Here is a 25,000-nt window from a genome sequence, read left to right as displayed (position 1 = left end):
CTCTTATATGGGTGTGAAGCGTGGGTGATGAATGTTGCAGCGAGGAGAAGGCTGGAGGCAGTGGAGATGTCATGTCTGAGGGCAATGTGTGGTGTGAATATAATGCAGAGAATTCGTAGTTTGGAAGTTAGGAGGAGGTGCGGGATTACCAAAACTGTTGTCCAGAGGGCTGAGGAAGGGTTGTTGAGGTGGTTCGGACATGTAGAGAGAATGGAGCGAAACAGAATGACTTCAAGAGTGTATCAGTCTGTAGTGGAAGGAAGGCGGGTTAGGGGTCGGCCTAGGAAGGGTTGGAGGGAGGGGGTAAAGGAGGTTTTGTGTGCGAGGGGTTTGGACTTCCAGCAGGCATGCGTGAGCGTGTTTGATAGGAGTGAATGGAGACAAATGGTTTTTAATACTTGACGTGCTGTTGGAGTGTGAGCAAAGTAACATTTATGAAGGGATTCAGGGAAACCGGCAGGCCGGACTTGAGTCCTGGAGATGGGAAGTACAGTGCCTGCACTCTGAAGGAGGGGTGTTAATGTTGCAGTTTAAAAACTGTAGTGTAAAGCACCCTTCTGGCAAGACAGTGATGGAGTGAATGATGGTGAAAGTTTTTCTTTTTCGGGCCACCCTGCCTTGGTGGGAATCGGCCAGTGTGATAATAAAAAAAAATATATATATATATACACACACACACACATGCAATAAGATCACAGTAAACAGGTGATTTCAGAATATGCAAAACAACCACTGTGAAAGAAGAGAGAAATTCCAAGCGCTTTCGTGACTACTCACATTATGATAATGTGAGTAGTTACGAAAGAGCTTGGAATTTCTCTATTCTTTCACAGTGGTTGTTTTGTGTGTGTGTGTGTGTGTTATATATATATATATACATATACATATACATACATACAAGGAATTCGCGAGAGCAGGCGAAATATACGTAAATAATTATATATATATATATATATATATATATATATATATATATATATATATATATATATATATATATATAGACACACACATATATATAATATATACACATACATACATACATGCAATAAGATCACAGTAAACAGGTGATTTCAGAATATGCACAACAACCACTCCGAAAGAATAGAGAAATTCCAAGCGCTTTCGTGACTACTCACATTATCAAGGAACTATGAAAGTAAAGCATCCAAAGAAGGTATATAAGGGGTCTGGCCAACACCTCACTATCAGATCCCACAACGCTTAAACATGTGACGCGCGCTGGCCCAATAGTTTGTTGGTGGGTTTGTTGGTAGAATAGTTTGTTGGTGGGTTGTGCAAAGGACCTGTCCAGTTGGGCCGGCGCGCGTCAGGTGTTTAACCGTTGTGGGATCTGATAGTGAGGTGTTGGCCAGACCAGTAAATGGGTACCTGGGTGTTAGTCGACTAGTGTGGGTGTTATCCTGGGACACTGACCTAATTTTCTTGAAATACTCAGCATAACAAGTGCCTTTCTATACAGTATTATGTCACTGATGTCACCTAAGCCTGTATACCTTGTACATGCAGTAAATAAAGATATTATTATTATTATTATTATTATTATTATTATTATTATTATTATTTTCTCAGTTGTTTGTTGGGTTAACTTATTCAAACTTGGGCAATGTATGATGGAAAGATACTTCTTCACGTACACCAAAAATGAAAGAAATCAGACTATAAATAGCGGAGTTCACTTCTCAGCCATTAGCGGCCGCTTAGCGGTATATTTTTGTATGGTTATGGTTATATTCTCATTTTTTTGGTCTCATTTGATAGAATGAAAGATATATTACAGAAATAGATATGATTTTGAATGATTGCCTGCACAAATCCAGCAATCAGTTATTCGGCACTAATTTTGGCTGGCATAATTTCAAATTTCCAGGGTCACCACACTAACCTGCTGGTACCGTTTGGTGGCGCTACTTGCTGCATAAGTCATTCCAATTTCTTTTTCTCCATTTATTGTTTTAACCTGCTTACTTCTAGCCCTATTATTATTATTATTATAATCAAGGGGGAAGCGTTAACCCGGAGGATTATACAGCACTTCTAGCCCTAGCCATGGTTCCAGTGAATAAAAGAAATGCTTCTCATTATATAAAGCACCTACACAGTACATTATCCATTAAAGATAAGGTGGCTTTGAAGCCACTGTCAGTTGCCATGAGCTCAGTCTCATGAAGCAGAATATGCTTTATTATTACGCTAATATCAAAACTGCAGCTTATTTGCCTATAACAATTGATCTAATATGACATAAGAAACAATATAAATAACATAAAACATGTTAAATACTCCAGAATGAATAATATTTGTCATAACACCGAGCAGTTCGACATAGTTATGAAGAGGATATGGTATACAAGTACCATTCTCCTATCCCTGTCTTGGTGGCTTATATTAGAGAAAATGGAGTATAGCACAGGGCTTACCGTGATATACACTCGTACTGCACCATAAACCTGAAACAAAAAAGTTATTTTCTCTATATAGATTATCACACATAGCAGCATGTGTGTAGAGAACCTAGGATAGCCCAAAAAAAGTCAACGTGGCTTATTTTTAGTACCTGGCTTGGGTTAGCCATATATGATTTTTGGTAAATATTCGATTCCCAGCCTGGGTAGAAACATTAGGTTTGTTTCTTTACACCTGTTGTCTATGTTTACCCATCAGTAAATGGGTACCTGGGTGTTAGTCGACTGGTGTGGGTGTTATCCTGGGACACTGACCTAATTTTCTTTAAATACTCAGCATAACAAGCGGCTTTCTATATAACAGTATGTCACTGATGTCAGCTAGGCCTGTATACCATGTACATGTACGTATAGTAAATAAAGATATTATTATCATTATTATATTATTTTCTCAGTTGTTTGTTGGGTTATCTTATTCAAACTTGGGCAATGTATGATGGAAAGATACTTCTTCACATACACCAAAAATGAAAGAAATCAGACTATAAATAGCGGAGTTCACTTCTCAGCCATTAGCGGCCGCTTAGCGGTATATTTTTGTATGGTTATGGTTATATTCTCATTTTTTTGGTCTCATTTGATAGAATGAAAGATATATTACAGAAATAGATATGATTTTGATTGCTTTCATGATAAAGAGTACCTTGAAATTGCGCTCACAGTAGCGAAAATGTTCTATTCTTTAGCGAAGCTCAATTAAACAAATGACGTCACTGTCCAATACCTGTCCGCCTGCCAGTCTAAATTCCAGTATGGAGTCAAGAATGGATTGACATTATTTATACAAGTAAGTAAGTAAGTTTATTCAGGTATACACAAATACAGTTACAAAGAATTATCATACATAGCAGCATATGTGTAGAGAACCTAGGATAACCCAAAAAAGTCAGAGTGACTTATTTCCATTGGGGTCCTATAATTATTACAATAATGCAGCAGTCTGCATAACAGTAAATCTTCCATTTTTTTGTGAATAAAAATTCCAAATGAAAAGCAAGAATAATATAAGAGGAGCCTGTAGCCGTGACTAATGAACAGAGAAAATGTTATTTTAGTGCCAGGAATGTCTGCATTGTTTGTTCTGGACCCTATTTTGAAATTGGCATCTGTTGAAATTTGTGTGAAATCGGCCAAATTGCCAATTTCTGACCACTTTATTGGGTAGTTGAAATAGGTGAATGGGCAGTTTCTTGTACTCAGTTGACAGATTAGAAGTAAATAAGTTTATTCAGGTATACACAAATACAGTTAGATAGATTATCATATATATATCAGTGTATGTATAGAGAACCTAGGATAACCCAGAAAAGCCAAAGTGACTTATTTCCAGTACCTGGCTTGGGCTTGCCATATATGATTTTTGGTAAATATTTTTTTTTCTCAGTTGTTTGTTGGGCTATCTCATTGAAACTTGGGCAATGTATGATGGAAAGATGCTTCTTAACGTACAACAAAAATAAAAAAGACGGACGATAAATAAGGGAGTTAAAGGGAGTTAACTTCTCAGCCATTAGCCGCCTCTTTGCAGTATATTTTCGTATGGTTTTTATGGTTGTATTCTCATTTTTTTTAACTCATTTGATAGAATGGAAGATATATTACAGAAATCGACATGATTTTGAGTGCTTTCATGACGAAAAGTACCTTGAAATTGAGCTCAAAGTAGCGGAAATGTTAGATTTTTGCCGATGTTCAATGAACTGTGCAAGTCAAGTTGGCTAATTTTATTATGTGTATTCTAACCTAACCACTCTGTAATTCGGCAAACTCAGTAATCCGGCACACTACAGGTCCCAATGATGCCGGATTTGTGATGGAGGACCTGTAACTTGAAACCAGGCTCAAAGTAACATACATATTTAAGTTTTAGTGATTTTTCTGAGGACAGGTTAGGCTTCCCTACACTCTCCAGTCTGTTTAACCCTTTGACTGTCACATCCCCAAATCCTGAAATGTCTCTTGGTGTCAAAAAATATTCGAAGTTGGCAGAAAACGAGCCATGCATGGCAAAACTTCGGTTTACTTGCATTCGAGGGTTTACTGTTTTTTTTTTTTTTTCACTATTTTATTTTTTCACTTATGTGGCTGTGGGACCAAAGTAAGGTGCAATGTACACACACACACTCGTTGAATGTAACACAATAGCAGAAACATTAGCATCATTACATTGTTTACAAAACTTAGTGTTCTATAATATATATACATGTTATTGTGGCCATGAACGAGTGGTATTGATCAATAACAACACTGCACTAGCCAAGGACTCGAACCCATGCTGCTTTGGCCTACCTCATGGTGGGCGAAAACACACGACGCCCTAATCCACTGGACCATACGATCCTTAACCCTTTGAGGGTTTTGGTCGTACTAGTACGTCTTACGCGTAGGGGTTTTTGACGTACTAGTATGCATAAATTCTAGCGGCCTCAAATCTCGCGCGAAAAGGCTGGTAGGCCTAGGTGTGAGAGAATGGGTCTGCGTGGTTGGTGTGCGCGGTAGAAAAAAAATCTGGGACCCAGTGGTGCATTGTGGGAATGCCCTCTTAGTAAACAATGTCCACCATGCCTCACGGTAAGAAGGTCCTCACTCCTCGGCGAATTGGGACACTTTTGTTCCCCAGTGACAGTTCTAATAGTGATGGAAGTGCCAGTGAAGATGAGTTTCGTGGTTTTAGTGAGGTTTTGACCGAAACTAATGACCATAATATCGGTAATAGTAAGGAAAACCCAGACGACCCTCAGCCTTCCACCTCTGGTGCTGGGCCCTCTTGTTCACGTTCAGTTGTTCCAGAACCCAAGAGGAAACTTCTATTTTCCCAAATCCCAGACTCAGATGAGAGCAAGGGTGATGACAGTGATAGTGAATATGAACTACAAGCTCTTCAAACTAGTTCCAGTAGTGATAGTGAAGTGCAATATTCCCCAGTGAAGCGTCAGTATATACGACGATATATGCGCTCTGGTAGTGTGCCATATGTTATACCAAGGGGAAGGAGTGTATCTCGGAGTACATCCCGTGGCTGTACAACAGGAACAGACAGTGAAAATGACGAAGATACTGTTGCAATTGGGATGGAAAATGTGCGTGGTGGTAGTGGTGCCGGCGGTGAGGCACCAGCATTGGGCCATGTTGCCACCCACGCTGCCCCCCACGCCGCTGCCTCAGCTTATCTAGAACAAAGGCCACCATCCCCCACCACACCAGCCTCCACAACCACAACCTCCACAACCACAACCACCTGTCATTGTCCAGTACCCACCAGCAGACCGCACCTGGGATTGGCAGGAAGCTGTCAATTTTGTTCCAAATCCCCACCAGTTTGATGGCAGCCAAAGTGGAATACGGCCATCTTGTGCACTTGGGAACAATGCCACTGAACTGGAATGTTTCGAGTTATTCTTTGACGAACCACTGATGAAAAGTATTGTCATGGAAAGCAACACATACTACGAGTACACCATGGCAAACACATTACTTTCACCAAAATCACGTCTACACCAGTGGAAGGAGGCAACTGTGGCTGAGATGTATCTTTTCTTTGCCACAATAATGCTTATGCCACATGTGTATAAGCACAAAGTGAAATCATACTGGTCAACAGACCCCCTGATTGCAACACCAGGTTTCAGTGATATAATGCCAGTGAATCGATTTGTGCTGTTACGTATGCTTCACTTCTCAGATAAAACCAGGCCTGACAGAACTGACAGGTTATATAAGATTAGGAATGTGTTTGTGTATCTGAAACAGAAATTCAGTACCCATTTACCGATTTCAACTATCCAATAAAGTGGTCAGAAATTAGCAATTTTGCCAATTTCACACAAATTTCAAAAGATCCCAATTTCCAAACAGGGTCCAGAATAAACAAGACAGACATTCCTGGCACTAAAATAACATTTCCTCTGTTCATTAGTCACATCCCCACGCCCCTCTTACATTTCTTTTCCTTTCCATTTTTGAATTTTTATGCTCACAAAAAAATAGAAGATTTACCGTTATGCAGACTACTGTATTAGTGTAGAAATGGTATAAATAATACCAGCGTATTTGTGAAAGAATATTAGATTCACCAGTTGATGTGTATTGGACGTGTGGCATGATTTGTTTACTTTTGAACTTCGGCAAAAATCGAACATTTCTACTACTTTTAGCTCAATTTCAAGGTACTTTTCATTGTGAAACAAATCAAAATCATCTCTATTTCTGTAATATGTCTTCCATTCTATAAAATAAGACCAGGAAAACTAGAATACAACCATAAATACCATTCGAAAATAAAGTGCAAAGTCGCTGTTTTAAACCAAAATCATGGTAAAGTTTTTTTTTTCTCATTATGCACTGTGTGCTGCAGGATTTTTTTTATACTGTGCACACTGACCACAGACCCATTCTTTCATATGTAGGCCTAACCAGCTTTCTCTTGCTAGATCTGAGGGCGCTAGAATTTGTGTGTACTAGGACGTCAAAAACCCTGGCACGTAAGCCGTACTAGCACGGCTGAAACCCCGAAAGGGTTAATAATACACGTCAACTGGCGAGTCTAATTCTTTCACAACTGAGCTAATATTATTTATACCTTTTCTACACTAATGCAGTAGTCTGCATAACAGTAAATCTTCTATTTTTTGTGAGAATAAAAATTCAAAGTGGAAAGCAAAAGAAATGTAATAAGAGGCCTGGGAACATGACTAATGAACAGAGGAAATGTTATTTTAGTGCCAGGAATGCCTGTCTTGTTTATTCTGGACCCTATTTGGAAATTGGCCTCTTTAAAAATTTGAGTGAAATTGGCAAAATTGCCAATTTCTGACCACTTTATTGGATAGTTGAAATTTGTAAATGGGTGGTTTCTTGTACTCAATCGATAGAAAAAATGGAGTTCTAGCGAAATAGTAATGATATGTCAACTGGTACATTGGAAGTGGCCGAAAATAGGGTTCAAAGTGGGCGAAATCGCCAATGCATAAACATTGCCGAGACTGCTAACTTCACAACAGCATAATTCCGTAAGTTTTCCACCAAATTTCATACTTTTGTTGTCATTATGATCGGCAAAATATTCTCTATCATTTCATAAAAAATAATTTTTTCGAAAGGGCCTGCCAACCCTGAAAGGGTTAAATTAATTGAAAAGCCATTAATACATTCCTGCACTCTGTAGAGACGAGAAGAAATACTTGGCTATGACGCTATTGTCAACTGTACGGCTTATTTATGTATCACAATTCATCTAATATGACATAATAAACAATATAATTAGCACAGAAACATGATATATACTCTAGAATGAATAAAATAGGCCATAATATGGTGGCAGAGGTAGCAGCAGAAGCGTCCGCCATTTCTGTCCCAATTTGACTATAGTAACTTCCCATGTTCTTACTGTAAGAGAAAACAGAGTATTTTTGAGACTAACTGCATTAGATCACTAGTTTTCTAAGGAAAACACTGAAACAATGTATTTATAAATAAGAAATATCGTATAAAAGCTGTTTGTATTATATAAAGTGTGGGTGGGGGATGTTAAGGGTGCGGCATATGATGTATTGCCTGGTCAAGTCCATGGAAATCATCTCAGTACTGTCCTTTGCACGTATTTTCTTAGCTCCCATGGTTAGAAAAAAGAAATTTTGCCAAATGACTCTAAAAAATGCAAACAAGCAAGAGAGAACTGCTACCACAGCGATGTAAACATGTTTACTACTTACCAGCTGTGCCAACTAGCAGAAGCAATCTGAATTATTACGTAGGTATTATGCATTATTATTATTAATTTAGGGAACTGAAGCTATCATTATAATTATTATTATTAATTTATTGAACTGAAGCGCTATCCTTATTATAATACGTATTACAGTAGACCACCTTCAAAGAATAGCGGCACAATTTTATGTAACACGTCGCATAATTAATTAAACATGGTTCAGTTTGTGGGAAGGAAAAAACAAATTCTCTTTTGCTCAAGCAGCCGCCTTGTTGTGGAGCAGCCAGGAAGCCCTCCTGCCATCCCCTACCACTCCTCGACACCACCTCACTATCCCAGCGTTCCTATGAGTAATTCATATGTATGATATTAATGGTTGTACAGTGGACCCCCGCATAACGATCACCTCCGAATGCGACCAATTATGTAAGTGTATTTATGTAAGTGCGTTTGTACGTGTATGTTTTGGGGTTTGAAATGGACTAATCTACGTACTTCACAATATTCCTTATGGGAACAAATTCAGTCAGTACTGGCACCTGAACATACTTCTGGAGTGAAAAAATATCGTTAACCGGGGGTCCACTGTATTCTAGTTTTCCTGGTCTCATTTTATAGAATGGAAGACATATTACAGAAATTGAGATGATTTTGACTGGTTTCACAATGAAAAGTACCTTGAAACTGAGCTCAAAGTAGCAGAAATTTTCGATTTTTACCAAAGTTCGAAAGTAAACAAACCATGCCAGACGTCCAATACACGTCAACTGGCGAGTCTAATATTCTTTCACAAGTGTGCTGATATTTATACCATTTCTACAGTAATGCAGTAGTTTGCATAACAGTAATTCTTCTATTTTTTGTAAGAATAAAAATTCAAAGTGGAAAGCAAAAGAAATACAAGAGGGGCCTCGGGACGTAACTAACGAACAGAGAACTTAATTTAGTGCCAGGAATGTCTTTCTTGTTTATTCTGGATCCTATTCGGAAATTGGTATCTTCTGAAATTTGTGTGAAACTGGCAAAATTGCCAGTTTCTAACCACTATTGGATAGTTGAAATTGTTAAATGGGTGGTTTCTTGTACTCATTCGATAGAAAAAATGGAGTTCTAGCGAAATAAATATGATTTCTGTCGACTAGCACAAAGGAATTGGCCAAAAATAGGGCTCAAAGTGGGCAGAATCGCCAATGTGTAAATATTGGCGAGACTGCTAACTTCCCGAGAACATAATTCCGTAAGTTTTCCATCAAATTTCATACTTTTGGTGTCATTATGATCAGGAAAAGATTCTCTTATCATTTCATAAGAAAAAATAATTTTTTTTCCTAAAATTTTCGACCCTGAGAACAAGTTTAGGAGAGGGCCTCTCGACCCCGAAAGGGTTAAGTCTTAGAATTAACAAAGATATTAGACAAGAGATAACCTGTAACCATAAAGTGTTACTTTGTACACAGAAAAAGAAGTAAACATGAGTTTGTGTGACTGACTTACTGAACTGACTTGACTGAATGATTTACCAAGTGACTTGACTGACTGAATGACTTCTAAGCATGGGTCCAAAGAAATTTAAGTGTAAAGGACAGTGCCGAGAAGAAAAAGAGAATGATTTCCATGGAATTGAGGTATGAAATCATAGATAAACAAGCGAGGTGTCCAGGTTTTGAGTTGGGATTGTGGGGGGGGGGGGAAGCTGGCTCGTAACTCAGAGCAAAAAATTGACCCAGGGACGGCTCGTATTTCAAAAACTCGTACTTTGGGACACTCATAAGTCTAGGTTCCACTGTATATCCAACACCAGACCACTTTTGCAATCACACAGTACAAATAATTTTATACCAAAGCATTTCCTCTTGCTTGGTATATGCTGCTTGAATGACAGTCTGCCTTTGAACAAAATCAAAGACTCATCAATAACAAGCTTCCTGAGGGAATAAAAATACATACAGCACTTTTGTTTCAGGTACATAAACACATTCCTGATCTTATATAACCTGGTGCTTCTGTCAGGCCTTGTTTTGTCTGAAAAGTGTAGCGTACCTAACAGTAGCACAAACCGATTCACTGGTATAATGTCACCGAAAGCTGGGATTGAAATCAGGCTGTCTGTCGACCAGTATGTGTTGACACTGTGCTTAAACACATGTGGCACAAGCATTATTGTGGCAAAGAGATACATCTCTGCCACAGTTGTGCCCTTCCACTGGTGTAGGTATGATCTTGGTGAAAGAATTGTTTGCCATGGTGTTCTCGAAGTATGTATTGCTTTCCCTGACAATAATGTCCATCAGGGGTTCATCGAAGAATAAACGAAAGCATTCCAGTTCAGTGGCATTGTTCCCAAGTGTACATGATGGCCATATTCCACTTTGTATTTCATCAAAGTGATGGGGATTGGGAACAAAACTGTCACCTTTCTGCCAATCGCAGATGCGGTCTGCTGGTGGGTACTGGATATTTACAGGCAGCTGTGGTTGTGAAAGTTGTGGGAGTGTGGAGGTGGTTGAGGCTGTGCTAAGTTAGCAGCATGGGTAGTAGTGTGGCTGGGCTGCTGGTGCCACAGGACTCATGCCATCGCCAACACCACCTGCTGCCCCAGGCACATTATTTATCCCCATTGTAACAATATCATCTTCACTATCAGTTTGTGTAGGGCCACGGGATGTACTCCGAGATTTACTCCTTCCCCTTGGAATAGCATATGGCACACTACCAGAACGCGTGCTGCGTCGTACATACTGCCACTTCACTGGAGAATATTCACCCTCACTGTCGCTACTAGAACTTTCAATAGCTTGGAAATCACTATCACTATCAAAGCTCACATCCGAGTTCTGTACACGGGGAAATAGTTTCCTCTTTTGTCCTGGTACAGGTGAATGTGAATGAGACGCCCCAGCACCAGAGGTGGAAGGTTGTGGGTCATCTAGATTTTCATCACTAATTACGTTATCCTGGGCACTACTTTCGGTCACACCCTCTCCAAAACCATGAAATTCACTTTCACTGGCACTTTCATTGCTGTTAGAGCTATCACTTGGGAACAAAAGACCTCCAATCCGCCAAGGAGTGTGGTACTTCTTACCACGGGGCATGGTGAACAAAGACTACTGGAATGGAGCTCCCATAATGCACCATTGAGTCTCCCATTTTTTCTGCGCGCAGACCCATTCTCTCACATGTAGGCTTACCAGCCTCCTCCTGCTTGATTTGAGGCCGCTAGAATTTATGCATATTAATATGTCAAACGGTGACTCATAAGACGTATGTATACGACCAAAACAGTCAAAGGGTTAATGGGTTTTTACTAGGTCTGATTCAATTATTGGGATACCGTAAACCATTACCAATCATTCCTGGTTACATTTTATTATCAAAGAAATAGAGTAAATCTTAGATGGATGGATGTATGTGTGTGTGTGTGTGTGTGAAGATGAATTAAAAAATGGAGGGCAAGTGTGAGGCATGAGGACATGGTTAATGAACAGAGGAAATGTTGCTTTAGTGCCTGGAATGTTTACTGTGTCTATTTTCGACTTTTTTTTCAATTAGATATACATTTAATTTTGCATAAGTTACAGATTACCAAATTCTCTGCACTTTACAGGGTAGTTCTGATAGTTGGATGGGTGGTTTCCTGTCCTCAATTGATAGAACTGGAGGCATTCTAGTGAAACAGCTAATAAGTTAGTCAAACCTAGCAATGGAATTGTCTCAGTAGGTGAAAGTGCCAATGCACAAATTGAACCAAGACTGCCAACTTTGAGCCTGCATAATTCCACAAGTTTTCCCTTTAATTTCATATTTTTGATGACTATCTTCAGAAAGATTCTCCAAACCGTAGATCTCTGTCATGAGCTCAGCTCACTTTGATAAGCTGTGAGCGGTAACTTTTGGCCTTGATATGAGAGAATACATCTATGTGGTATGTGTGCACCACATAAAACAAATCCTGCAGCATATAGTGCATGAGAAAAAAAAACGAGACCGTAATTTTCGATTAAAACAGCGATTTTGCAGTTTTTTTTCACGTTTTTTTATAGTTGTATTTGCCATTTCTTGGTCTCATTTGATAGAATGGAAGACATATTACAGAAATAGAGATGATTTCGATTGGTTTTAGTACTGGAAATGGCATGAAACTGAGCTCAAAATAGCAGAAATGTTAAATTTTTGCCGATGTTCAAGAGTAAACAAATCACCTCACACGTCTAAAACATGCCTGCTGGTGGCTCTAATATATATGTTCACAAATGTGCTGATATTATTTATACAATTATTACAATATTGCATAACAGTAAATCTTCTATTTTTTGGTTCGATAAAAATTCATTATGTGAATAAAAAATAAAAATGGAATTAATTAGTAAAGCCTGAAAATGTAACTAATGAACAGAGGAAATGTTAGTTTAGTGCCAGGAATGCCTGCATTGTTTATTCTGGACCCTATTTTGAAATTGGAGTATTTGGAACTTTGCATTAAATTGGCCAAATTATCAATTTCCGATCACTATTTTGTAGTTGAAACAGTTGACTTGGCAAATTCTTATGCTCAATCGATAGAAATAATACTATTGAAATAGCTAAGAATTTGGTCGACTGGAATAATGTAATTGACCTAAAATGGGAGTCAAAGTCCGTAAAATTGCCGATGCATAAATATCGCTGACACATGAAAATTTGCGAGAGCATAATTTCGTCAATTTTCCATCAAATTTCGTACTTTTTGTTTTATTACCTTCAGAAAAAGGTTCTCTACCATTTCAAAAGAAAAAAAAATTATTTTTTGAACTCTTGGACACTGGTGTACCCTTTGAAATTTGGCCTCTGGACCCTGAAAGGGTTAAATTTGCTGCGAGTAGTAAACACTGACTAAACGAGAGAATGGGTGTGCACAGTATGAAGAAACTTTCTTGTGCAGTGCATGAGAGGAATAGCTAATCTCTGACCCAATGTTTGGTTTGAAACAGTGCAGTGCATTTGATGAATAGCTAGCCTCTGACCCAATGTCTGGTTTGAAATAGTGACTTGAGGATATTTTTTAGGGGGGTCTTCATGATTTTTTTTTTTTTTTTGGCCCCAATAAATAGATACTAAGATTATTTCCAGTGGTTTAAGACGAAGTGGCCCGAAATAGGTGTCAAACTGGCAGAAATGGTCTATTTTGGGTGACTGACTTTGTGTGTTTTCACTAGGTCTGTTTCAATTAAAGGGATGGCCTAAACTATTACCAAGCATTCTTAGTTATGGTTTATTAGCCAAGAAATATGGAAAACACAGTTTTCGTGTATGGAAATGGAATGAAAATGGAGGACAAATGTTATGTAAGAGGGGTCTGGGGATGCAACTGATCAGAAGGAAGGTTGGTTTAATGGCTGGAATTCCTCTAAGGCTTCTTTTGACACTCTTTAAATTGGAAATTGTTGAAAGCTGCTTAATAGGGTAGTTATGATGGTTGAATGGGTGATCAATGGATAGTACAGTAGGCATACTAGCAACATAGCTAGGCATGGTGTTGGTCTTCAATAGGCCTCATTATTATTATAATCAAAAAGAAGTGCTAAGCCACAAGGGCTATACAGCGCTGCAAGGTAGGGAAGGAAGCAAGGGTATTGGAAGGCAGAAGGGAGGAGGGATGATCAGCAGGTTACAGAAAACAGCGGGGCAGGGGATAGTACGGGGGTAGAGGGTAGCAAGAAATTGAAGTAGAAAGGGCTGAAAGTATCAGAATTTGTGAAGTAAGTCAGTTGTTGTCAAAAAGTCAATGAGAGAGTCCGGATGAAAGGTGGGTCCATCAGCGAGAAGGGAAGGTAAAGAGAGAGTAGCGGAGCGAAGACGACGACAGAGGTAAATTCTGCGTGCTCGTTGATAAAGTGGGCAGTCCAACAGAATGTGGCTGACTGATAATGGAGCTTGGCAATTCTCACAGAGAGGAGCAGGACGCCTCTCCATGAGATATCCATGAGTAAGACGAGTATGGCCAATGCGAAGACGGGAGAGAGTAGTCTCCCAACCTCGACACTGGTGATAAGAAGACATCCAGTAACCTATACTCGGTTTAATAGATTGAAGTTTGTTGCCGAGCATAGTAGACCAACGTTGTTGCCAACGGGTGTGAAGGTGGGAAGATATTGCAGCAAAATAGTCCGTAAATGGAATACCTCTATAAGAAACTGGTAGGTCATGTACTGCTGACCGCGCAGCAGTGTCTGCCTGTTCATTGCCGTGTACGTCAACGTGACCAGGAACCCAACAAAAAACAATATCTTTATGCTTGGTAAAGATGCGGCGCAGCCAAAGTTGGATATGGAGGACTAAGGGGTGAGGTGTATCAAATTTTTGTATAGCCTGTAAAGCACTAAGGGAGTCTGAGACAACCACAAATGATGACACAGGCATAGATGCAATACGGATAAGTGCTGTAAGGATGGCATACAATTCAGCAGTTAAAATACTAGCCGAAGATAGTAAATGCCCTTGTACGACGCTGTCCGGAAACACTGCTGCGAATCCTACGCCGTCAGAAGACTTAGAGCCATCTGTGTACACGGCAATGGCATGAGAATGAGAGTGAAAGTGGTCAAGAAAAAGAGAGCGGGAAGCGACCGTAGACAGTTGGGCTTTCGAGCAAGGGAGGGAGAAAGAACAGACATGAACAGCTGGAACTTCCCAGGGGGGTAGGGAAAAGTGAGATGCTACATGTACATAGAAAGGTGGTAGTTGAAGAGAAGACAAGAGCGAATGAAGGCGAAGAGAGAAGGGACGGAGTAAACAGGGGCGGCGAACAAATAAAGAATGTCTACTAATATCAGTGACCATTCTATAAATGGAAGGATTGCGGAGATCATGAGAGCGTACATAGTAGCGCAGGCAATGGGCATCACGGCGATCGGATAAGGATGGAACGTTCGCTTCTGTATAGAGGCTCTCGACAGGGGAAGAGCGAAAAGCACCAAGGCATAAACGTAATCCTTGGTGATGAATGGGGTTAAGGCTAGAGAGAGTAGCTGGAGATGCCGCTGAATAGATCTGGTCACCATAATCAAGTTTCGATAAAATAAGGGTGGAATGTAGGCGGAGGAGGGTTCGACGATCAGCTCCCCATGAAAGATGAGCAAGGGTTTTAAGAAGGTTCAGCCGGCTGTGACAAGTTGCCTTCAGAGAGGTAATGTGAGGTTTCCAGGATAACCTACGATCAAAGAGGAGGCCCAGAAACTTGACTATCACGTTCAGGGATACGGGAGCCATAGAGGTACAAAGGATGATCGGAGATGACAGAGCGTCTAGTGAAAGTAATTTGGTGGGTTTTAGTGCTGGAAAATTTAAACCCACGTGTGGTGGCCCAATTGGAAACACGGTCGACTGCATGTTGGAGAGAAACTGTAATGAGGTGACAGTCAGCGCCTGCACAGGCAATAGCGAAGTCATCAACATAGAGTGATGACCAAATATTTGATGGAAGACTAGAGGCCAAATCATTAATAGCAAGGAGAAAAAGTGTTGTGCTCAGAACACATCCCTGGGGAACACCTTCAGCTTGGATAAAGTCCGGGGAGAGCACATTATGAACCCGAACACGGAAATGCCTGTCAGTTAAAAAGTTCTTAAGGAAGGATGGTAGATTGCCTCGAAGGCCTAAGGAGTGGGCTTGGGCTAAAATATTATACCTCCAAGTTGTGTCATATGCCTTCTCAAGGTCAAAAAACATGGCAATAACCGAGTGGTTATTCGCAAAGGCATTACGAACATACGTATCCAAGCGTAGTAAGGGGTCTATGGTAGAACGCCCCTTACGAAAGCCATATTGACGACTGGAGAGACTGTTATGTGTCTCTAAATAATACACTAAACATCTATTTACTAGGCATTCCATTACTTTGCAAACTGCACTGGTAAGAGCAATGGGACAATAGTGGGAGGTTTCATGTCCCGTAGTGCCTGGTTTGCAGAAAGGGAGAACAATGGCAGATTTCCACAGCTGTGGAAGAACTCCTTGTGACCAAATAAGATTGTAAAGGCGTAATAGGACTGCAAGGGCTGACTGATGTAAATGTTGTAGCATACGAATATGAATGTCGTCGGGCCCAGCTGCCGATGATCGGCAGGCTGAGAGTGTTGCCTCCAGTTCTTGAAGTGTAAAAGGCACATTATACTGTTCTTCTCTGAGAGAAGAAAAGTCCAAGGGTGCTAACTCTCTGGCAGACTTTGAGGAAAGAAATGAGGGGCATAGATGGAGTCCCTGAGAAATACGGACCAGATGATTGCCAATTTCAGTGGCAACATCTAGTGGGTTTGCTATATCAACACCGGCAACCCGCAGAACAGGAGCCGGGTCAGGAGAATATTTACCACTCAGTTTTCGTACTTTTCTCCAGACTGCACTCATAGAGGAAGCAGAGGTGATGGTGGAGACAATCTCGCCAGCAAGTGCGTTTAGTGTCATGGATGACACGGCGAGCGATCGCACGCTTCTGTTTAAAATCAAGGAGTCTCTCTGTGGTTCTATTGTACCGGTACCTGCCCCATGCAGCGCGTTTCAAACATACTGCACGAGCACAAGCAGGAGACCACCAAGGCACGCATTTCTGAGAATGCCTGCCCGAAGTTTGGAGTATAGAATGAGAAGCTGCGGTTAAAACGGAGGACGAGAAGAGGTGTAAAAGCTCATCGATGGAGGACGAAGAAGGAACCTCTCTAAAAACAGTTAGGTGTGAGTAAAGGTTCCAATTTGCCCGATCAAATTGCCAGCGTGGGATGCGAAGAGGTGGTGAATATGAAGGGGAAGTAAGAATGATTGGGAAATGATCGCTGTCATGTAAGTCCGGGAGAAGAGACCAAGTGAAGTCTAATGCGGTGGAGGAAGAGCAGACTGAGAGATCGATGCAAGAGAGAGTATGAGTCCGAGGATTAAAATGGGTGTGCGTACCTGTGTTTAAAACATTGATGGGGTGGGTGGCAAGAAAAGCCTCTAACTGAATTCCACGGGAATCACAGTGAGACCCCCCCCCCCAAGAGGAAATGGTGGGCATTAAAATCACCAAGTAACAGAATCGGTGGCGGTAATGACAAAACAAGAAAGGCAATATCCGGAATAGATAATGCCCGAGAAGGAGAGAGATATAAAGAACAGAGCGTATACCACCTATGCAAGTGGATACGGGCTGCTGTGTAATGCAGCGAAGTACGAACAAATAGTTGATGGTACAGAATATCAGTGCGTAGAAGAAGGGCACTTTCATTAAAGGTCCCACCAGGAAAAGGATCTGAAGAATACAATAAATTATAGCCGGAGATGGGAGAGATAACAGCAGAGTGTAATTTTGGTTCCTGTAAGCAAACACCAACAGGGGAAAACTGGGAGAGTAACAGCTGAAGCTCATTCCAATTACCCGAGGCCACGTATATTCCACTGTAAATAGGCCATGTTTGGCAATGATAAAGATACTTGAAATCCGCAGGTAAGGGTTCCTACGGACTACAGGGGTTAGAAAAGTCCACATGCGGAGGCAGTGGAAAACGTTCAAGCAGCAAAGGAACGGTGCGCTGTGAAGAAAGGAGTTGCGCAGGAGGAGAGGAGAGAGAAGGAACAGAGGGTGGATCAGTGTCCATTGATGGTTTGGTCTCTGCAATATATTCAGAGATTGCTTCAAGTGTTTCGGAATTCAGAGACGTCGTATGGGAGACAATATTGGAAATGGTAGGGGAAGGATGAGTAAATATTGGAACTGTATTGGACTGTACCAAGGTAGGGGGGGGCGAAAGGGTGGAGGGAACTGGAGAAGCGTGGAAGGGGATAGAAGAGGCAGAAACCTGGGAGGTGGCAGAAGAGGAAGAAACCTGAGAGGGAACAGGGGAGGAAGGTACAGTACGAGGAGGAGGGTGAACCTCTATACTTGTAACAGAGCCAGTGAGAGGGGGAGAACCAGGGACAGAGACAAGGAGGGTAAAATGAGGAGGTGGAAGATGGGTAGGAGATGTTAACGGACCTTTTTTTTGACTTTTGAGAAGTAGAGGGACGATTGGGAGGAGGTGTCATACGAGATCTCGTCGTTACTGAGGCTTGTAAGAGAGAACACGAAGAAGCGAGATCAGACTGAGGCGTTGAAGTAGGGACGTCTGAGCCGAGGACAGCAAAAGGATTAGATACAGGAGTGACTATGGGAGAGGTAACCACAGAGGTGGGTGTAGAAGATGGTATACCAGAAGTGGGGGGACGTTTTGAAGCACGGGAATAAGAAACACGTGGGAGTCTCCCTTGGAGGCGGAGATGAGAAACTGCCATGGCATAAGGGAGACCTTCTGTCTCTTTGAGGTAACGGATTTCCCTCTCGTTTAAAAACTCGACAACGGCGAGAGTACGAAGGATGAGCCTCATGACAGTTAAGGCAAGAGGGAGATCGATTGCAAGACGTATGAGAATGGTCATCGGCACCACAGACTAGGCATTCGGCGATAGATCTGCAATATTTCGCTGGATGGCCAAATCGCCAGCAATTTCTACACTGTTGCGGTGTAGGGATCACCTTTCGGACTTGTAACCGATGTCCTGCTATATAAACTGAGGATGGGAGTTCTCGGCTGTCAAAAGTTAAACGAGCCACATTGCTAGGGTATCGTCTCCACCCGCGGGCAGGAAGAACGTAAGTGTCTACCTTGAAGATTGGGAGATCTTGGAGTTCCAGCTGTTCAAAAATGTCAGTGCCACATGTCTGGAAATTTTGTTGAACTATGGTATGGGGTAGAATGACGGTACCACTACAAGAATTGAGGGAATGATGTTTTTCAAAAGTGACACGAACAGTATCGATATGGGAAAGACAAGAGAGCTCATGAGCCTGGGTAGCATTCTGTACGGTGATGATGCGCGTACCGCTCTTAAGAGCATGAAAAGAAATATCTTTACCAACATGGCGTAGGAGTGCCTTGCCAATACTGTGGTCAGAAAGATAGGCAGTAGAGGAAGTCGGTCGTAAAGTGAAGAATTTAGTCCATTGTTCAGTCTGAAACTGAGCGTGGAAAGGTAGTGAAGGACGTGTCGATCATTTCTGAGAAGAACGAGAAGGTGGAGAAGTATCATCAGCAGGTAATTGTCGTTGGCGTTTAGGCGTGGGACCAGAGTTGGTCCGACGTGGAACGGGTCGGCGATTTGAAAATTGCCGCACCGTAGAGGGAGAGGCCGGAAGCATAGTCAGAGGAGAGCGAAGGTCCGATAAATCGAAAGAGTCAGTCGAGGCCTCAGTACCTGAAGCAGGTGAGGAACCAGCACCGGGAAGAGGTACAGAGGCATGAGGAGTGTCTGAAGAGTGGTCCAAAGATGAGGCGGGGTCAGAACGGGGTGCGGTATCAAGAAGGGGCCCGGGGGTAGGAGGTTCATGGACTAGGGCTGCCATGGTTAGGTTACTTCTTTCTTTTTGTTTTTAAGAAACAAAAAGAAGAAAAGAAAATAAAAATAAAAAAAGAATAAAAAAAAAGGGGGGACCGGGGAGGGATAGTTCCTAGGAGGAATGAAAGGGCCAGAAATCTCCCTCCGCGCCCAAGAGGACCTCAGCACCGCAAGTAGCGTAGATGCAGCATGGAACCCGTGCCATACCCTACCCATCATGCTAGTAAACTAACAATCCGGGATAGCAACCTCACATCTGCCGAGCTACCTCGGTGGACAAAAGAGAGGGTGGCCGGATATCCGCCACAAAGCATACCTCCTTCGGCCACCACCCCCGGAATCCGAAAGGTGGCTTCCAGAGATACACCCGTCGCCCGAGACACCCAAAGCTACTCCGGGGTACCGGAGAGGGATCGGGACATCCCCAGGCGATCCAGATTCCACGGCAAACTACGCCACCGCCAAGAACCTCAACGGAATGGGATGGACCCTGGTATCCTTTCCCCTACCTAGGAACTAGTGCGCCTGTGGGAGAAATCCCAAAGGCCAAAAAGAGGAAGGGCAAAAGGGAGGGGTGGGGAGGAGGAGGAGGAAAGGAAAAAGGGGAGGATGGGATAGGGGAGGGGAGATTGGGGGTAATTAGGTTCGGTCTGAGGAAGAAGACCGACAGGTCTAATTCCTCAGACCAAGAGCCTCTTCACCATGCCAAGGAGCCCCCCTTGAAGAGGTCAATAGGCCTCAAAGTGGGAAAAAACTGCTGCTGTGTGAAGGTTCCCGACCCCCAACTTTACTCGTGCACAATTCTGTATTAGAACATCAAATTTTGCAATTTTTGGCGTCATTGTCTTCAGAAAAGATTCTCTACCATTTTAGAAGAAAAATTATTTAAAGAAAATGCTGACACGGAGGGGAGGGGGACCTTTCAATTTGGGAGCTGCCGACACTTTAAGGGTTAGCCAAGTAATGCCAGTAAAATACAAGGCTGGAAAACCTCGGGATAGTATACCTGGAGAGGGTTTCAGGGGTCAACGCCCCCATAGCCCAGTCTGTGACCAGGCCTCATACAGTACCAAGGGTTCTTAAGAAAATCTTTTACACATTATTAAATCAGTTATATGTACAACACAGCACTGGCATAGTTTCCGCCTGATATTTATAACTTGCTCAGAAAGCTGAAAAAAATTAAGAGGTTTGCAACGAGATTGGTCCTAAGACTTAAAAGGATGCACCAAGACTGGAAAATTATTTTCAGTGGAGCATTAAACCCATAGGGGTTATACAGCATGTGGAGAATGGTAAGTAATCAAATATGATCCAAGAAAGGGGAGAGTAGCTCCACACTCTCAAACCAAGAGCCTTCACTGGCATCAAGTCACCCCCCTGAAGAGTATGACCAAGAAAGATACAATTACAATGTGGAAGATACTCTGAGGAAAGGATAAGGGGAAACCATCTGAAGTGACAGAATAATGGAACATACATTGCTTAGGAATAAAAATGCAAATAAGCCAAAGTGGTAGAGTATTAGAAAAAACAGCACTTCATCACTCTTAGGGTGTTGGGATGTGGAATGAATAACCCTTGATGAGAAGTGGTACAGGCAAACCTCTAAACCATTCCCAAAGTAGGCATGAAGTTCAGGAATAGAGGAATCAGAAACGATAGTTTGTCAATATACAGTGGTTTAAAAAGGTGTGACCCTGGAGCTATGACAACTGCAAACACAAATATGATAGGTGAAGACAGAGCAAGGATAATTATTTATTTAAACAAAGCAATCCTCCATCAATTTTTGTTTTAGCTCTGTATATGTTAGATTGCTACTGAGTTAAACATATCTTTCTCAATGCTGGTAAGCATTGTACAGTACAGTATCAGCTAAAAATTAGGCAGACCATACCAACATTAATCAGTATTAGGCTATTTATACAAATTTATGAAATTTGTTAAGAGTACAGTATATTATCTAGGATAAAATCTATATACACCCAATACCTATTACCAATTTCAAGGGTTCTACTCTCACAGTCCAGCCTCAGGCCAGCCTTCCTTGTTGGCCCACTTGGTCAACCAAGTTGTATTAGTGGCCAGCATGCATGCAAACCATTACAACTTGGTTGATCAAGAATTTCCAGAGGGCAATGGTCCAGTTTCCATTTCAGAACTTCTGTTTCAACATTTAAAATTTCTGCTGGTAGCTAACAGACTGAAGTGTCTAGGGGAACCGATGTTTATATGTACAAGGCTTTCAAAATTACATTCGTGGCACTTATGCCTTTTATTCTGTTGATTCTACATTGTCTCCCATATCTTTCACTTTAACCCTTTCAGGGTCCAAAGCCCAAATCTGGAGTCACGCACCAGTGTCCAAGAATTTTCAAAAAAAAAATTTGTTATTTTTTCTTATGAAATCGCAGAGAATCTTTTTGTGAAGGTAATAAAACAAAAAGTACGAAATTTGGTGGAAAATTGATGAAATTATGCTCTCGCGAATTTTGATGTGTCAGCGACATTTACGAATCGGCGATTTTGCCGACTGACTCCCATTTTAGGCCAATTACATTATTCCAATCAACCAAATTCTTAGCTATTTCACTAGTATTACTTCTATTCTATCGATTGAGCACAAGAAATCGCCAAGTCAACTGTTTCAACTACAAAATAAAGTGATCGGAAATTGTTAATTTGGCCAATTTAACAAAAAGTTCAAAATATTCCAGTTTCAAAATAGGGTCCAGAATAAACAATGTAGGCATTCCTGGCACTAAACTAACGTTTCCTCTGTTCATTAGTTATGTTTTGAGGCTTTACAAATAAATTCCATTTTGATTTTTTTATTCACATAATGAATTTTTATTCACACCAAAAAATAGAAGATTTACTGTTATGCAATACTGTAATAATTGTATAAATATCATCACCATATTTGTGAATGTATATTAGACCCACCAGCTGATGTGTATTAGACGTGTGAGGTCGTTTGTTTACTCTTGAATATCGGCAAAAATTTAACATTTCCGCTACTTTGAGCTCAGTTTCAAGCCATTTCAAATGCTAAAACCAATCAAAATCATCTCTATTTCTGCAATATGTCTTCCATTCTATCAAATGAGACCAAGAAATCGCAAATACAACTATAAAAAACATACGAAAAAACACTGCAAAGTTGCTGTTTTAATCAAAAAATCATGATTTAAGTTTTTTTCTCTCATTATACACAGTGTGCTGCAGGATCTGTTTTATGTGGTGCACACATACCACAGATGTATTCTCTCATATCTAGGCCCAAATGTACCACTCACAGTTTATCAGAGTGAGCTGAGCTCATGGCGTAGATCTACGGTTTGGACCCTAAACGTAAAGCCGTAGATCTACGGGACGGACCCTGAAAGGGTTAATGAAGTTATGACTGTGTGCAGACTGAGAACCAAACCTGAAGTATTTTCTGTGTACATTTTCTGGTCTCTCTCCCTTCTCCAATCGAGAGAGAACAATCCATGTTTGAGGCATTCCTAATACATACAGTGGTACCCCGAGTTTTGGCCACCTCCCAACTCGAAAAATTATGTAAGTGTATCATCGTAAGTGCTTATGTTAGGAAAGACACATGCAACGGTTACGTATCTTTATTTCGAAACGTTTCGCCTACACAGTAGGCTTCTTCAGTCGAGTACAGAAAAGTTGATAGAAGCAGAAGAGACGTGAAGACGATGTAATCAGTCCATCACCCTTAAAGTTTTGAGGTGGTCAGTCCCTCAGTCTGGAGAAGAGCATTGTTCCATAGTCTGAAACAACATGGAGTTGAAGTGACAGGATAGAGCCTTATATAGCGCCAGGAGGTGAGACGTAGGTCACTAGTAGAACGCAGATGTTGGGAGGTCAGGTCCTACTCAAATCCAGCCGTTCTCACTAGTAGAGGTTGTCGATTTCAGGTCTGTACCAAGATGCCCTTGTGTTGCAGTGTCTGACAGATTGAACATTAAAATGGTATAAAATACCAACAGGATGTTAGGAAAGACACACACATGCAACGGTTAGGTATCTTTATTTCGAAACGTTTCGCCTACACAGTAGGCTTCTTCAGTCAAGTACAGAGGGACTGACTACCTCAAAACTTTAAGGGTGATGGACCGATTACATCGTCTTCACGTCTCTTCTGCTTCTATCAACTTTTCTGTACTCAACTGAAGAAGCCTACTGTGTAGGCGAAACGTTTTGAAATAAAGATATCTAACCGTTCCATATGTGTATTTCCTAACAACCTGTCGATATTTTATACCATTTTAATGTTCAATCTGTCACACACTGCAACACAAGGGCATCTTGGTACAGACCTGAAATCGACAACCTCTACTAGTGAGAACGGCTGGATTTGAGAAGGACCTGACCTCCCAACATCTGCGTTCTACTAGTGACCTACGTCTCACCTCCTGGCGCTATATAAGGCTCCATCCTGTCACTTCAACTCCATATTGTTTCAGACTATGGAACATTGCTCTTCTCCAGACTGAGGGACTGACCACCTCAAAACTTTAAGGGTGATGGACTGATTACATCGTCTTCAAGTCTCTTCTGCTTCTATCAACTTTTCTGTACTCGACTGAAGAAGCCTACTGTGTAGGCGAAATGTTTCGAAATAAAGATACCTAACCGTTGCATGTGTGTCTTTCCTAACAACCTGTTGGTATTTTATACCATTTTAATGTTCAAGTGCTTATGTCAACGTATTTTTGGGGGGTCTGAAAAGGACTAATCTAATTTATGTTATTCCTTATGGGAACAAATTCATTCGGTAATGGCACTCGAATAGCCTTCTGGAACGAATTATGGCTGAAACTCAGGGTTCCACTGTAGTTTATCTAAATATTTTAAGGAACTTGTAAACAAGCGATTATCATAAGAGGACCAGTTAAAATAAATCACACATACATGGCTACTTTATATATACAGTGGAACCTCTGCTTACGAGTGCCCCACCATGCGAGTTTTTCATGATACAAGCCATCGCTTGGTCGATTTTTTTGCTCCTGGATACTAGCCAAAATTCAGGTTGTGAGCTTCCCCCCTCAAAGGAGGTTCCTTGATGCTGATGAGGGGCTCTTACCTTTGAAGAATTCATACCTCTGAAGAATTTCGAGAGTATATCTACTCTCTGAGCCCGGCCATGGGCCAGACTCGTCTGGGGCTCGCCTGGTCAACCAGGCTGTTGGTGCTGGAGTCCCACTGCCCCCACATATCCATCACAGCCTGGTTGATCTAGCACCTGGTGAAGACACTTGTCTAGTTTCCTCTTGAAGGCTTTAAACACTTGTTCCAGCAGTGTTTCTGATATCTTCTGGTAAGATGTTGAAAAGTCTGGGACCCCGGATGTTGATACAGTGTTCCCTTATTGTCCCCACCACACCCCTGCTCCTCACTGGGTTT

General features: G+C 41.4%; 1 protein-coding gene across 10 annotated transcripts in view; it reads right to left on the bottom strand.

Moving 5' to 3' along the window:
- The window catches only part of LOC128693462 (serine/threonine-protein kinase VRK1), a 285,870-nt gene that overhangs the window by 178,237 nt on the left and 82,633 nt on the right, over positions 1-25,000 (bottom strand). The window contains exon 1 of one of the 10 annotated variants that reach the window (XM_053783141.2): positions 1,393-1,415. The exons of the other annotated variants lie outside the window; for them this stretch is intronic. The gene's annotated coding sequence lies outside the window, so the exon portion shown is untranslated. Of the gene's footprint in view, positions 1-1,392; positions 1,416-25,000 lie in introns of those variants that run through there. 10 annotated transcript variants of the gene reach the window in all.

The sequence above is a fragment of the Cherax quadricarinatus genome, chromosome 57 (assembly GCF_038502225.1).
Source record: "Cherax quadricarinatus isolate ZL_2023a chromosome 57, ASM3850222v1, whole genome shotgun sequence".
NCBI classification, from domain to species: domain Eukaryota; kingdom Metazoa; phylum Arthropoda; class Malacostraca; order Decapoda; family Parastacidae; genus Cherax; species Cherax quadricarinatus.
Note: the sequence above shows the minus strand (reverse complement) of the source record. Positions and strands in the feature narration are given on the sequence as shown.